Source organism: Schistocerca nitens, chromosome 6 (genome assembly GCF_023898315.1).
Source record: "Schistocerca nitens isolate TAMUIC-IGC-003100 chromosome 6, iqSchNite1.1, whole genome shotgun sequence".
Taxonomy (NCBI): Eukaryota; Metazoa; Arthropoda; class Insecta; order Orthoptera; family Acrididae; genus Schistocerca; species Schistocerca nitens.
The window spans coordinates 650,681,294-650,695,333 of NC_064619.1; the positions used below are offsets into that span (position 1 = coordinate 650,681,294).

General features: G+C 42.5%; 1 protein-coding gene and 5 non-coding genes across 9 annotated transcripts in view; 5 read left to right on the forward strand and 1 right to left on the reverse strand.

The window, feature by feature from the left end:
- The window catches only part of LOC126262332 (hemicentin-1-like), a 1,226,997-nt gene that overhangs the window by 659,760 nt on the left and 553,197 nt on the right, over positions 1–14,040 (forward strand). The gene's annotated exons all lie outside the window — the stretch shown is intronic.
- Positions 7,771–7,845, reverse strand: Trnat-ugu (transfer RNA threonine (anticodon UGU)). Its single transcript has one exon. It is a non-coding gene; the product is annotated as a tRNA-Thr (tRNA).
- Positions 8,253–8,327, forward strand: Trnat-ugu (transfer RNA threonine (anticodon UGU)). Its single transcript has one exon. It is a non-coding gene; the product is annotated as a tRNA-Thr (tRNA).
- On the forward strand, positions 8,694–8,768 carry Trnat-ugu (transfer RNA threonine (anticodon UGU)). Its single transcript has one exon. It is a non-coding gene; the product is annotated as a tRNA-Thr (tRNA).
- Positions 9,135–9,209, forward strand: Trnat-ugu (transfer RNA threonine (anticodon UGU)). The gene has a single exon. It is a non-coding gene; the product is annotated as a tRNA-Thr (tRNA).
- On the forward strand, positions 9,576–9,650 carry Trnat-ugu (transfer RNA threonine (anticodon UGU)). Its single transcript has one exon. It is a non-coding gene; the product is annotated as a tRNA-Thr (tRNA).

A 14,040-nucleotide genomic window follows, 5' to 3' on the forward strand; every position in this document is an offset into this window, starting at 1 on the left:
TCACTTTCTCGGAAGTAGCAGAAATTAGTTATATGTGGTAACTTCAATATAAATTTTGTATATGATGGTGCAACAAGAAGAATGTTGGTGGATCTCCTAAATTCAGATGACCTGATGCAGACTGTGTTTTCCCAACGAGGGTGCAGGGGAACAGTAGCACAGCCATAGAAAATATATTTATTCATTCATCATTACTGGATGGGCATTCTGTTAGTAAAAGGGTTAATGGCCTTTCAGACCACGATGCAAAATTTTAACACTAAAAGGCTCTAGTACTCAAACAAATATCGAATTACAAGCTATGTAGGGAAGTTATTCCAACAGCAATAGAGAGTTTTCTACACCTTGTCAAGAAACAAAACTGAAGGATATTTATAGTGCCAATAACATAGATGACAAATATAACGCTTTCATTAACACATTTCTAATGCTATTTGAGAGCTGCTTTCCATTAGAACGTTCTAAACGGGTTACAAGCAGTAATTGGCAGGCCGGGTAGCTGACTAATGGGATAAGAATATCATGTAGAACAAAGCGGGAATTATATCAAAATATTATAAGTAGTCACAATCAGGCTACAGCAGCCCAATAAAACAGTATTGTAAGGTGCTTAGAAATGTTATTAGGAAGGCAAACAGTATGTGGTTTGTAAATAGAGTAGCTAAATCACAGAACAAAATTAAAACCATATGGTCAGTTGTGAAGGTAGTGTCTGGTCAGCAGCACAAGTTCGACGATATAAAGTCAGTCCACAGTAAAAATATTTCTATTACTGATAAATCAGATATATGTACAGTGTTTAACAATCATTTTCTGAGCATTGCCGGTAAATTAAATAAAAATGGTTTTCTACAGGGAATCATTTGCCTTTCTTGGCAAATGCCTTTCCGAGATTTGTGTCTGAACTACTCCTCCCCTTCATTTAGCCATATTTGTAATTGTTCCTTTAGGAATGGTCAGTTTCCTGAACGATTAAAAGCCGCCCTGTAAAAGGGGGAAAGGGATCATGTAGATAATTTTAGACTTATTTCTATGCGATCAGTTATTGAAAAGGCTGCATATGTAAGGATAATTGATCATTTTATTTTACACGATTTGCTGTCAAATGTAGAGTTTGACTTTAGAAATCGTTTAACAACTGAAAGTGCTATATTCTCTTTTCTCTGTGAGGTACTGGATGGATTAAACAAAAGATTTCGATCGATTGGCATATTTTTAGATTTAACTATGGCATTTGATTGAGTTGATCACAAAATATTGCTCCAGAAGTTGGACCACTGCGGAATATGGGGAGTAGCTCACAATTAGTTCACCTCTTACTTTAGCAACATACATCAACTGATCATTATTCACAATGTTGAGAATGGCTGTGAGTGGGGTACAACTAAGTCGGGGGTGCCCCAGGGATCAGTGTTGGGCCACATCTGTTCCTATTTACATAAATGATATGCCCTGTAGTATTATGGGTAACTCTCTGTTTGCTGATGACACTAGCTTGGTAGTAAAGGCTGTTGTGTGCAACATTGGCTCGGTTTCAAATAGTGCAGTTCATGACCTATGTTCATGGCTAACGCTAAATCACAGTAAGAATAAGTTTTTACAGCTTCTAACACACAATTCAACAAAACCTGACGTTTTAATTTCACAGAATGGGCATAGAATTAGTGAAACTAAACAGTTCAAATTTTTAGGTATTCAGATAGATAATAAGCTGTCGTGGAAAGCCCACGTTCGAGATCTCGTTCAAAGACTTACTACTGCCATTTTTACGATTCGAATGGCTTCTGAAGTTTGGGATCGATCGACACGAAAATTAGTCTACTTTGCTTATTTTCAAATGCTTATGTTGTATGGTATAATATTTTGGGATAACTCTTACCATTCTAAAAGGATATTTTTGACTCAGAAGCGGGCGGCTCTGGCAATAATTGGTGTAAGTTCACGTACCTCTTGTCGCCCTGTTCACGAATCTGGGTATTTTGACATTGGCCTCTCAATTTATATATTCGTTACTGTCATTTCTTGTTAATGATATTAGCTTATTCTCAAGAATAAGCAGCTTTCGCTCAGTTAATACTCGGCAGAAATGAAACCTGCATTTGGATCGGACTTCCTTAACTCTTGTGCAGAAAGGTGTGCAGTATGCTGCTGCATCCATTTTCAATAAGCTACCACTCGAATTCAAAAATTTTAGCAGTAATCCACGCGCTTTCAAATTGACGTGATGACTGGGTGTTGTGTGCTGTCCGTAGGTTAGTTAGGTTTAAGTAGTTCTAAGTTCTAGGGGACTGATGACCATAGATGTTAAGTCCCATAGTGCTCAGAGCCATTTGAACCTTTTTTTTTTTTTTTTTTCAATCTGAAACTGAGGAGTTTCCTCATGGGTCACTCCTTCTATTTTGTCGAGGAGTTCCTTGAAAAATTAAGCTTATTCTCGTTGCATTTTTGATTGCGTTTGCTTAAACTTAAGGGCTGACCTTTTTCGGGTTCATAAACATTTATATTTATCTGTTATTACTTGTATGTTGTAATTTCATGTACTGACACGTTCCATGACCTTGGAGATTTGCTTCTAAATTTGGAACTACGGAACTTGACGTGTAAGTAAATAAATAAATCAGACTGACGTGTAAATCTGCTGTCACGGTGCGTGAGATACGCAGGAGAATGCTCCTGCCGTCACAAGAAATCGCACCCCAGACCATAACTCCGGGTGAAGGTTCAGTGCCACGCAGAGAGATTGGCAGCAGACCGTCGACTGGCTTCCTTCTAACAGACAAACGCTTGTCATTAGCACCGAGTCAGAACCAGCTTTTATCAGAAAACACAACAGACCTCCATCCTGCACTCCAATGAGCTCTCACGTGAAACCCCTGAAATCACAAATCGAGGTGATTTTAGGGAAGTGCAATGCGCGCTATAGGGCGTCCGGTTCGGAACTGTCCTTGAAGTAACCGATTCGTAACAGTTCGTTATGTCACTGTGATACCAACTGTTGCTCAGATTGTTGCTGCCGATGCAGTGCGATGCAGCAGAGGCCCACGCCGAATACGACGCTCTTTAATCTCGGTAGAGTCACGTGGCCGTGCAGAGCCCGGTCTCCCTGCGACCGTACATTCTGGTGGCAAACGCTGCCACGTACAGTAGCTAGCTACTTTCCTGCCAGTTCTTTCTACAGTACCGCGGAAGGAACATCCAGCTTATTGTAACCTTACGACATGACGCCGTTCGTACTCAGTGAGGTGTTGATAATTGTTCCTTTGTCGCCCAAAAGGCATTCTTGACTAACGTCAACTCATTACGTCCACTCTCGGAGGTAACTAACGCTCATAAGGATTACAGTGTGCTGGTGGTCATGGAAGGCGCCATAATGGCTGTAGCATTTGTGAATGCCATCCTCCGACAGACAGAGCAACCATATCCGCAACATATTGGCGAGGCATTCGACTTCATGGACGACAATTCGTCCCCCCATCCTTCACATCTTCTGAATGACTTCCTTCAGTATAACGATATCGCTCGACGTGGTCAGCATGTTCTGCATACATGCACACTATCCAACATGCCTGGGATAGATTGACAAGGACTGTTTATTGAAGACGTGACCCACCAACCACTCTGAGGGTTCTACACATAATCTCCGTTGAAGAGCGGGACAATCTTGACCAACAGTGCCTTGATAAACTTGTGAGTAGTATGCCACAGGCATGCATCAATTCAAGAGGACATGCTACTGGGTATTAGAGGTACCGATGTGTACAGCAATCAGGACCACCACCTCTGAATGTCTCGCAGTATAGTGCTACAACATGCAATGTGTGGTTCTCATGAGCAATAAAAAGTTTTGAAATGATGCCTATGTTGAACTATATTGCAATGTTCTGAACAGGTTCAGGAACTCTCGGAACCGCGGAGATGAACTTTTTTTTATGTGTGTATATTCTTATTTTATACTCAATAGAAAGTTCGTCATCATGATCAAAAGGAAGAGATTCCTGTTACTATTGATAAATGCGGAAGTTGTTTATGAGTAACAGAAAAATGTCTTATGTAAGTCGACAAAGTATTGAAGGAATGTTTCATATATTTTTGTTTCGCATTTTTTCTATTTTACTTTTTGGTTCAGAAATTTGCGTTTTCTACCGCTATATGATAAATCTGTATTGTTTTCTTAATTTCTACTACAGCATCCCTCTGTTTCACGTTACAAATCAACAATTTTCGAGTAAAATTTGAATTAAACATTGAAATTTTCAATTTTGCTTTAAATAGTGCTTCCTTTTAAGTAACAGACACAGCATAATTATGTAGAACAGAAATGTTCCGTAAGCTACCTGGCTCTTTATATAGCCTCACTCAGTTTCTAGACTGTTAACCTATTACAGTTTTTATGGGAATGTAGTAAGAAACTGGTCGAACATGTAAAGGAAGAGATCTGTATGAGGTGACGCCCAACAGATGCGCTACACCCCTAATTTACAGAAAAGGCGGGTATGACTATAACTGACCAAAGCGTCTAAGAAAATTACCATTCTCTATGCTTCCTTATGTTTACGGTAGGCTACAGTAAGTGTTACAACTCTACTCCAAAACAAAGGTTGAGACATGTCATGATTAAAAAATGGTTTTGGTCTGAAGGTGCAGTCGTTGGAAAGTCGACATGGTAGTAAATCGTTCTACATTATTTGGAGAACAGGAGGAAGTGACTAACTTCCTGTCACTGTATTTCGTTGCAAAGTCTCCTTGCCATCTTCAGGTGCAAGCGTGTTGTACTCGTATGTCGGTTCACATGTGTTACGCGAGCACAGGCGCCTCTGCTGCTCTGAGCGGCCACTGTGATGACTGCTCGTCTCATATATATCAACTCGACCATCCTACTTTCGTAAAGCCGCAGGAAGGCGTCTGCTACGTATAGATCGATGCTACCAGATGGCTGTTTTCCTTGAGACGTCCAGGTGGAAAACGAGATCACGATTGATTACTGTATTCACACTGATTCCGTAATGACGAACTCTCGGAAGTGCAACAATTTTCGTTTAATTGTAATTCATCGAATGACCGATAGAAATACAATGTTCGGCAATACCGCATTTTTGGTGTTGAAGGAGATAAGTATGGCGTCGATGCTCCGCAGTGTGCTAAAGAGCGGTGCGTATTTTTTCCTTCGTTCGACTTTCACCTCTCGCACGCAGTATTGTAAATCCGTGCCCCGTGCAGCTGTGGGTTATATTTTACAGATCCCAGAAGCAAAGGTATTTTTAATGGAGGGCGAAAAATCAAAAAATGGCTCTGAACACTATGGGACTTAACTGCTGTGGACATCAGTCCCCTAGAACTTAGAACTACTTAAATCTAACTAACCTAAGGACATCACACACAACCATGCCCGAGGCAGGATTCGAACCTGCGACCGTAGCGGTCGCGCGGTTCCAGACAGTAGCGCCTAGAACCGCTCGGCCACTCCGGTCGGCATGCGAGAAATCAAGCCATGACGATACCGTCACAGTACTTGTGAAATAAAAAGTACTCGGGGAAATCGTGTGCTCGAACAACGCTGTTACGTTATCCCAAAAACTGTTGCCAGTGAGATGTAGCGACTTCACGAAAGATGTTTCTGTAAAAATATAGGCAACGTCATGACTGATGTGTTTTGGAAACTTAAGTGACTTAAGTCTACTGATAAAATCAGTAGAACGTAGAATGAATTGAATGTCACGTGGGATAAATGTTATAAAATACATATACATAACTTGGCTAACGGCTATCTCACTACTTACTACTAAGGTAAGGAACTGAGAACGACTATAAAAGAAGAAACTTTGTGTAATTTATAAGTAATAGGAGCGTAGCTATTTATGTTGCAGCATGGCTGTTATATCTGGAGTGGAGAATGATAATTTTTATTTTTATCTATTGTCTATTCGGTGATTAACACCGTATTACTCACAGCCTGTTTTATGAACTTGAAAGAGAACGTGAAATACTCACAGACTAATTCTGTAAATTATACAATTATAAATTTAAATAAAATATATACCAGTAACTGGCTAAGAGTGACAATATGTGAAACTGTGTCTCGATATAGCCGGTTGACGATGATATTATTATCGTAAGATGGTATCATCAATCTTAGAGCTTGGCACAGATTTCCTGTGAATTATGACGTTCTTCTAAATTCGTAGTAGCAGGACGTAAATCGGTCATGTCAACCAAAATATCTGAATGGGAAAAGATAGCTATTCAGGTATGCACTATAAATACAAAGGCACCTTTGTATCAGTCAATATCAAGCGTGATTAACACTAGCTGTCACAGTATCTAGACACTGCTAAGCTGCTTTTGTTACATTTGTTTGATTTATGTGATTGGTTCTGGAATAATCTGCCATTTTGTTCACAGCCACGCCAAGATAACTGAGTGGAAGGTTCGCACACCAGTCACAGAAGGCTTGGCGTGGACTACTAGTTTGATTCAGTGTTTGAAGACGTAACGGAAAATACAACAGCTTAGGATTGCGTAGCCACATGAACAGTGATCATTAATCGCATCTGCACCTTACATCACAGAAATATAGGTGGAAGTAGTCCTTCAAGTACGCGAAATATGTTGAAACAGATTATGTCATTTTACGTCTGATTAGCACTAGCTTTGGGTACATGAAGTGAAACTGTCTCACGGCCTCGTATTCTGGAGGGTAATAGTTCAAATATTCATCTGGCTGTCGAGATTTAGATTTTCCGCGGTGACGCTAAATCACTTTAGGTGGATGTTAGGATAGCAACCTTCCAAACTGCACAATACGTCTCCTTCCCAGTCCTTTCCCTAGTCCGAGATTATGTTTCCGCTCTGATGATTTCGCCATCGACTGGACGTTAAACCTTAATTTTCCTGCCCTCCTCCTTCAAATGATCTCATTGCTTACGCATACAGGTCTACAACGTCATACGAGGACTGCGCAATATATCCTGACATGTGCTCTTATGGTCACACGTTAGAATACTCCTTATCCGTTACTTCTGTTGAAAGATATACTGAGACGATTCACTTTTCTCTGGTCTGCACTCTCCATTTAACAAATGAATGCGGGCGTGTGGAAAAACAAATACTGTGATCCGTGCCGTGAAAGAGTTGGCGTTGCTCCAACGTCTTTATCAGGATGAATGACCTGCGGCAGAAATGAATGCGTAAGAGGGGTTCTCCATTCTTTATTCAAGGCGCGCTGCAGCCGCTGTAGGCGGTAGACCGATACAGAACGTTATTCCTTATAAGTCCAGCGAGACGTATTTGCGATTTTTTTGGTGCTAGCACCACCTTAAATGAGCTCATTATGTTCTCTCTTTAATTCTTTCCTTTACTGACTTGATCATATCTGTGCTTATTTATCCACCAAAGTTTGTTAATTGTCCAAGTATGAGGGGAAAAAATTGGTCGAGTGCAAAAGGACTCGGGTGCTGAGGGTTTCCGTACAGACTTTATATATAGGTATAGTTCATCCTTCCCAGAACTCGAGAATCTCAACGATTTTTGCCTGTCATTAATATCGATACTGGCACGATGTCGGTTCTGGAAATTCCAAGAACGTATGAGAATCTCTACAGTAGTTCTTCAGACTAGCCAGGACACATTAAAGGAAGCGACCGTGGGACTTCAGTTTATATCTGTAGAGAGAGAAGATTAAATAAAACATTTTTATTTGAAATGATAATTAAATAGACACCCTAGCTGCAAGCAGGCGTTGATACACTTCATTGGGGACATGTTGAAAATGTGTGCCCCGACCGGGACTCGAACCCGGGATCTCCTGCTTACATGGCAGACGCTCTATCCATCTGAGCCACCGCGGGCATGTAAGCAGGAGATCCCGGGTTCGAGTCCCGGTCGGGGCACACATTTTCAACATGTCCCCAATGAAGTGTATCAACGCCTGCTTGCAGCTAGGGTGTCTATTTAATTATCATTTCATTTCGAGCAAAGCTGCATGGTCATCGACGGTAACTGTTCTTTCAGGAACAGATACTACCGTCATATATAGTTAAAAATATGGGTTCCCGGCCTTTGACCTTCTTGTGCGAACGCACACGCTATGCCCGAACTCGTACGGGACTTGGTAGATTAATCTGCCACGAGTAATGAGTATGATGGGCAAACATCTATTAGGCGCACTACGAATGTAGTGTTGTGGACATGTTGGGAATGTGGATCTCACGGGGAGCGTGCAAGGGATAAGTCCCTGCAGACGCTCTGTCATCTGTGCCCGCGGTGGCTCAGATGGATAGAGCGTCTGCCATGTAAGCAGGAGATCCCGGGTTCGAGTCCCGGTCGGGGCACACATTTTCAACATGTCCCCAATGAAGTGTATCAACGCCTGCTTGCAGCTAGGGTGTCTATTTAATTATCATTTCATTTCGAGCAAAGCTGCATGGTCATCGACGGTAACTGTTCTTTCAGGAACAGATACTACCGTCATATATAGTTAAAAATATGGGTTCCCGGCCTTTGACCTTCTTGTGCGAACGCACACGCTATGCCCGAACTCGTACGGGACTTGGTAGATTAATCTGCCACGAGTAATGAGTATGATGGGCAAACATCTATTAGGCGCACTACGAATGTAGTGTTGTGGACATGTTGGGAATGTGGATCTCACGGGGAGCGTGCAAGGGATAAGTCCCTGCAGACGCTCTGTCATCTGTGCCCGCGGTGGCTCAGATGGATAGAGCGTCTGCCATGTAAGCAGGAGATCCCGGGTTCGAGTCCCGGTCGGGGCACACATTTTCAACATGTCCCCAATGAAGTGTATCAACGCCTGCTTGCAGCTAGGGTGTCTATTTAATTATCATTTCATTTCGAGCAAAGCTGCATGGTCATCGACGGTAACTGTTCTTTCAGGAACAGATACTACCGTCATATATAGTTAAAAATATGGGTTCCCGGCCTTTGACCTTCTTGTGCGAACGCACACGCTATGCCCGAACTCGTACGGGACTTGGTAGATTAATCTGCCACGAGTAATGAGTATGATGGGCAAACATCTATTAGGCGCACTACGAATGTAGTGTTGTGGACATGTTGGGAATGTGGATCTCACGGGGAGCGTGCAAGGGATAAGTCCCTGCAGACGCTCTGTCATCTGTGCCCGCGGTGGCTCAGATGGATAGAGCGTCTGCCATGTAAGCAGGAGATCCCGGGTTCGAGTCCCGGTCGGGGCACACATTTTCAACATGTTCCCAATGAAGTGTATCAACGCCTGCTTGCAGCTAGGGTGTCTATTTAATTATCATTTCATTTCGAGCAAAGCTGCATGGTCATCGACGGTAACTGTTCTTTCAGGAACAGATACTACCGTCATATATAGTTAAAAATATGGGTTCCCGGCCTTTGACCTTCTTGTGCGAACGCACACGCTATGCCCGAACTCGTACGGGACTTGGTAGATTAATCTGCCACGAGTAATGAGTATGATGGGCAAACATCTATTAGGCGCACTACGAATGTAGTGTTGTGGACATGTTGGGAATGTGGATCTCACGGGGAGCGTGCAAGGGATAAGTCCCTGCAGACGCTCTGTCATCTGTGCCCGCGGTGGCTCAGATGGATAGAGCGTCTGCCATGTAAGCAGGAGATCCCGGGTTCGAGTCCCGGTCGGGGCACACATTTTCAACATGTTCCCAATGAAGTGTATCAACGCCTGCTTGCAGCTAGGGTGTCTATTTAATTATCATTTCATTTCGAGCAAAGCTGCATGGTCATCGACGGTAACTGTTCTTTCAGGAACAGATACTACCGTCATATATAGTTACATTTTTATTTACTTACTAAAATAGAACTACAACCTACATTTTATGTTTTCAGTCATATTCGTTTATTATTCTTTTGACGGATGTTAAATGCAGTGTATTTTCAAATGACGAAACATACTTTTATGTGATATAATTATAGTCTCACAAGTTTCAGACTTTTTACTTTAAAAATATTGTGAAACCTTTTCATGATTATAGTTATGTCAGCGGGAAGTATCCTATAGGTTTTTTCGAGTGATTTTTCGAAGGTCAACATCAGCGACTTTTTGATTGCGTGATGTAGAAGTGTACACTCTTACATAGCCAAAGGACTATAGACCTCAGTAAGTGACATAAATTTGAACTTGATATGCCATACCAATCCATAAAAAAAGGGTCTTAAAGTACAGACAGACCAACAGGCAGATGGGTAAAAATGACAAAAATATTTTTTCGTGTTGTACGATTGCAAATTAACAGTGTGCGGATTTTTTTCCGCCGGCCGGTGTGGCCGTGTTGTTCTAGGCGCTTCAGTCTGGAACCGCGTGACCGCTACGGTTACAGGTTCGAATCCTGCCTCGGGCATGGATGTGTGTGATGTCTTTAGGTTAGTTAGGTTTCAGTAGTTCTAAGTTCTAGGGGACTGATGACCACAGAAGTTAAGTCCCATAGTGCTCAGAGCCATTTGAACCATTTGCTTTTTTTCTTTTCCTTTTTACTGTGACACCTTTCTTCTTACCGAATTTCATGATTTTGTGTCAAAGAGAAGCAACCTATAGGTCTTGATAAATGAGTTTTCGAGTGTCAGAATATGTGACGTAAATAGTCACTTTTTTTGATTGAATTGACTTAGAAGCTTAAAATTCTTACACCTCCAAGGGATCATAGGCATTAATATTTAATTTACACTTGAATTTGATACGCCTACCCATTCTTGAGAAAAAGAGTTCTTAACAGTCGAAGAGTCAGACAGACATACAGACAATAAAGCGGATTGAAGTACGGAATCAGAAAAAACATATCTCCACTTTTTCGAACGCCTGTTATCTATTATCCGTGGTGGGCTACTTATCATATACTAAGCAAATACAATACGACCAAAAATTTTAAATTGCGGGTGTCGTAAAGTTCAGCATTGGCGGCCCAGCCCTTTACTGTTAACGCCATCAGTGTAAATAAAAAATGTTTGGAGAAGGTGAAATTTCTACGAAATGGAGAGGATCTATATCGTATATACGTCGGCAGAAGACCTCAGGATGCAACTGACGAACATAATACATATACTCAGAGAGCAGCTCGCACGAAACAGGTTGGAAAGATCCGCCAGAATATCATCTCTTGTAATCTATTCTAGTCGAGAGCGAGCTCCAACTTAGTTCTGCTAGAAAACTCGCCTGATCGATGTATCGATGTTAGACAGACCATCTCCATGCGGTAAAATCGTAGAACGCCGCCGCCTTCCCGGTACATGTAGTTATCCTATGACAGGATTCCACGCAACATCCAACTGGAAACAACCGTCCCAACTGACCACAGCCAAGCCACCAACAGTCGTATTTCTAATTGTTCATTGATTATGGAAACCCAGAAGTTTGTAGTATGGACCAAAGTTTTTGTTGCATCGCATTTCATCGAATGACCAGCAGAAATACAGTGCCTGCGATAGCAGCTTTTCTGGCTTGGAGAAAGCGAATATGCCGTTGGTATTTCACAAGCGCTGCTGAACAGTGCGCGTCCATTGATCTATATAAGATTTTCCACAGTCGCACAGAAATCTATAAACACCTGTCTTGCGCAACTGTCAGTCGTCACTGATCGCTCCCAGAAGCGTCGAGATTTTTGGTGGATGACGATAGATTACTTTAGCCATTTGTTTTCGAGATACTCTGCCTATTTTTACGGAAACATTGTTGATACATCAGGTGTTTGGGAATTCCCGTTACAGACTTCTAGGACTTGCAGAGGGGACTGAATACCTTCTGAAGAGGAACCCATGTCCGGAAACGTACCGTTTGCATCCTATGACGACTTCAGTTCATATTTTTAACTCATACACTTCTGATTGGGGAAGAGAATATGCAGTACAGTTATTATGAAACAATTGGAAATGAAACAAAACGTAACATCCATTTATCAGTTTAGAACATTAGTTTTGTATTGACACATAAACATAGGGTATTTACATTATTCCAAAATAAAAATGACGTAGTATATTGTACGTACAGAACAGTACTGATGCATTACAACAGCGACTCGATGTGGCCTCCACCAACGTTTTTACATACATTGTACCTACGAAACCTGTTCTGACACACCCTCTCCATCCATCCTGGCCTTTCTTCAATTTCTAGTGCAGCGGCCAGAACTCGTCCCAGTATATCTTCCTCTGTCCCTACAGGAGTCTCACTGGACTCGCATTCGGGAGGACGACGGTTCAATCCCGCGTCCGGCCATCCTGATTTAAGTTTTCCGTGATTTCCCTAAATCACTCCAGGCAAATGCCGGGATGGTTCCTCTAAAAGGGCACGGCCGACTTCCTTCCCTAATCCGATGAGACCGATGACCACGCTGTCTGGTATCCTTCCCCAAAACCAACCACCTACAGGAGTCTCATAAATTAAACTTTAAATACGACCCCACAAGGAGTAGTCCGTAGGAGTTGAATCCGTCGATAGGGGTGGGTAATGCGTTGGACCACTTCGGCCTATCCATATTTTACGATATCGTCCTTTGAGATGTCTTTAAAGCGCAAGTGAGAAATGAGGTGGGCATCACCATGCTGAAACCACATTCACTGACGGACTTTCAATGACAAAGCTTCTAAGAACGACTCCAGTATGTTTTGTAGGAAGATCAGGTATGACGGACAAGATAGGATGGGTGGGAGGATGTAGCCCAATCACATGATCGTCCAGAATACCTGCACACATGGTAACGCCAAACTGAAATAACTAAACGCGCGTGTCATGAAGGTTTTTTTGTCTTCCTAGACATGATTATTTCGCGGATTCAGAACACTTTTCCTAGCGAATATACATTCATCTGTGAACAGCACAGGTGTGTGTCGATGCAGCTGTACAGGAACCAAGTGAAGCAGGCTACGCGCTGTGGAAAATAGGCTCGACCCACAGCGTGTACCCTTTGTAATTGGTACGGACGTAATTGTTGCTCTAGCAGAACGCCCCAGACAATAATGTGACTAACACCCATTGCACGCCCAATCGTTCGGGTACTCGTTGACGGTTTCTCTTCAACGCGATGCCGTACATCTTTTTCAAAGTCCGGTGTGCGGCGTTCCCTTCGAACCCCACAGTCCTACCTCCTCACGGTGAAGATACCTGTTTCTCGAGCCGCTGCGTAACTTGGGCAAAAAGTTTGTGGGATGGTGTGCTGCGTTGCGGAAGACGTTCGTGATACAGCCGACTAGAATATATTCCGCTACTTGAGCAGCGCCATGTACAAGGAGCATATGTATGTAATCCGAAAATGCACACCGAACTATATTTACTGTATCGGAGATACAAAGGCGTTGAATAGGTCTCGCAGCAAGGTAGACATTAAGTGACATGAGATGACCCTTTGACTTAGTACACGTATTCCTGTCTACCGTATTGCATACCAGGACTGGCAACTCTGAGACTTTTCTTTCCCTCAGTAGACGTGTAACGTTACACATCTGAATCGAAACTGTACGTTTCCGGACGTTGGTTTCTATTCAGACTGTTATAAACTCACTCACATCCACAAGTTCTAGAAGTCTCCAGCGGGAATTTTCGATCATCGTGTGTGACATATGCTCCACTCACGCAGAATGTTATAGACATGTGTCTTGCGCATTTCTCAATCGTCGTTGGCCGACCACAGAAGCGCCGACATCTTTTATGGAGGCCTAAGGATAACTTTAACCTTTTGTTTCCGAAATACTGTGCTTATTTTCGCGTAAACGCTTCCAATATACCGGACGTGGGTTGTTCCATCACACCTAAACTTTCTGGCCGAAAGCTCGTATCCCAGTGAGCATAATGAAAGGAACTTTCCCCAGGTAGTGGGCAACATCAAAGTTAATAGTCCATCGGGCGTTCAGTTTAATTCCCTCTCTAGTATCAGACTGTGGGAAGACACTGTCTACGACCCATGTACCAGCCGTTTTCCTAAAGGGGTCGGTAACCCCTCAGGCACTGAAGCATCACGGGTTTGCATACTTACAAGGCGTTGCCTTTCCAGACTGCGTCGATCACAACAAGGACGACAGACGACAGTG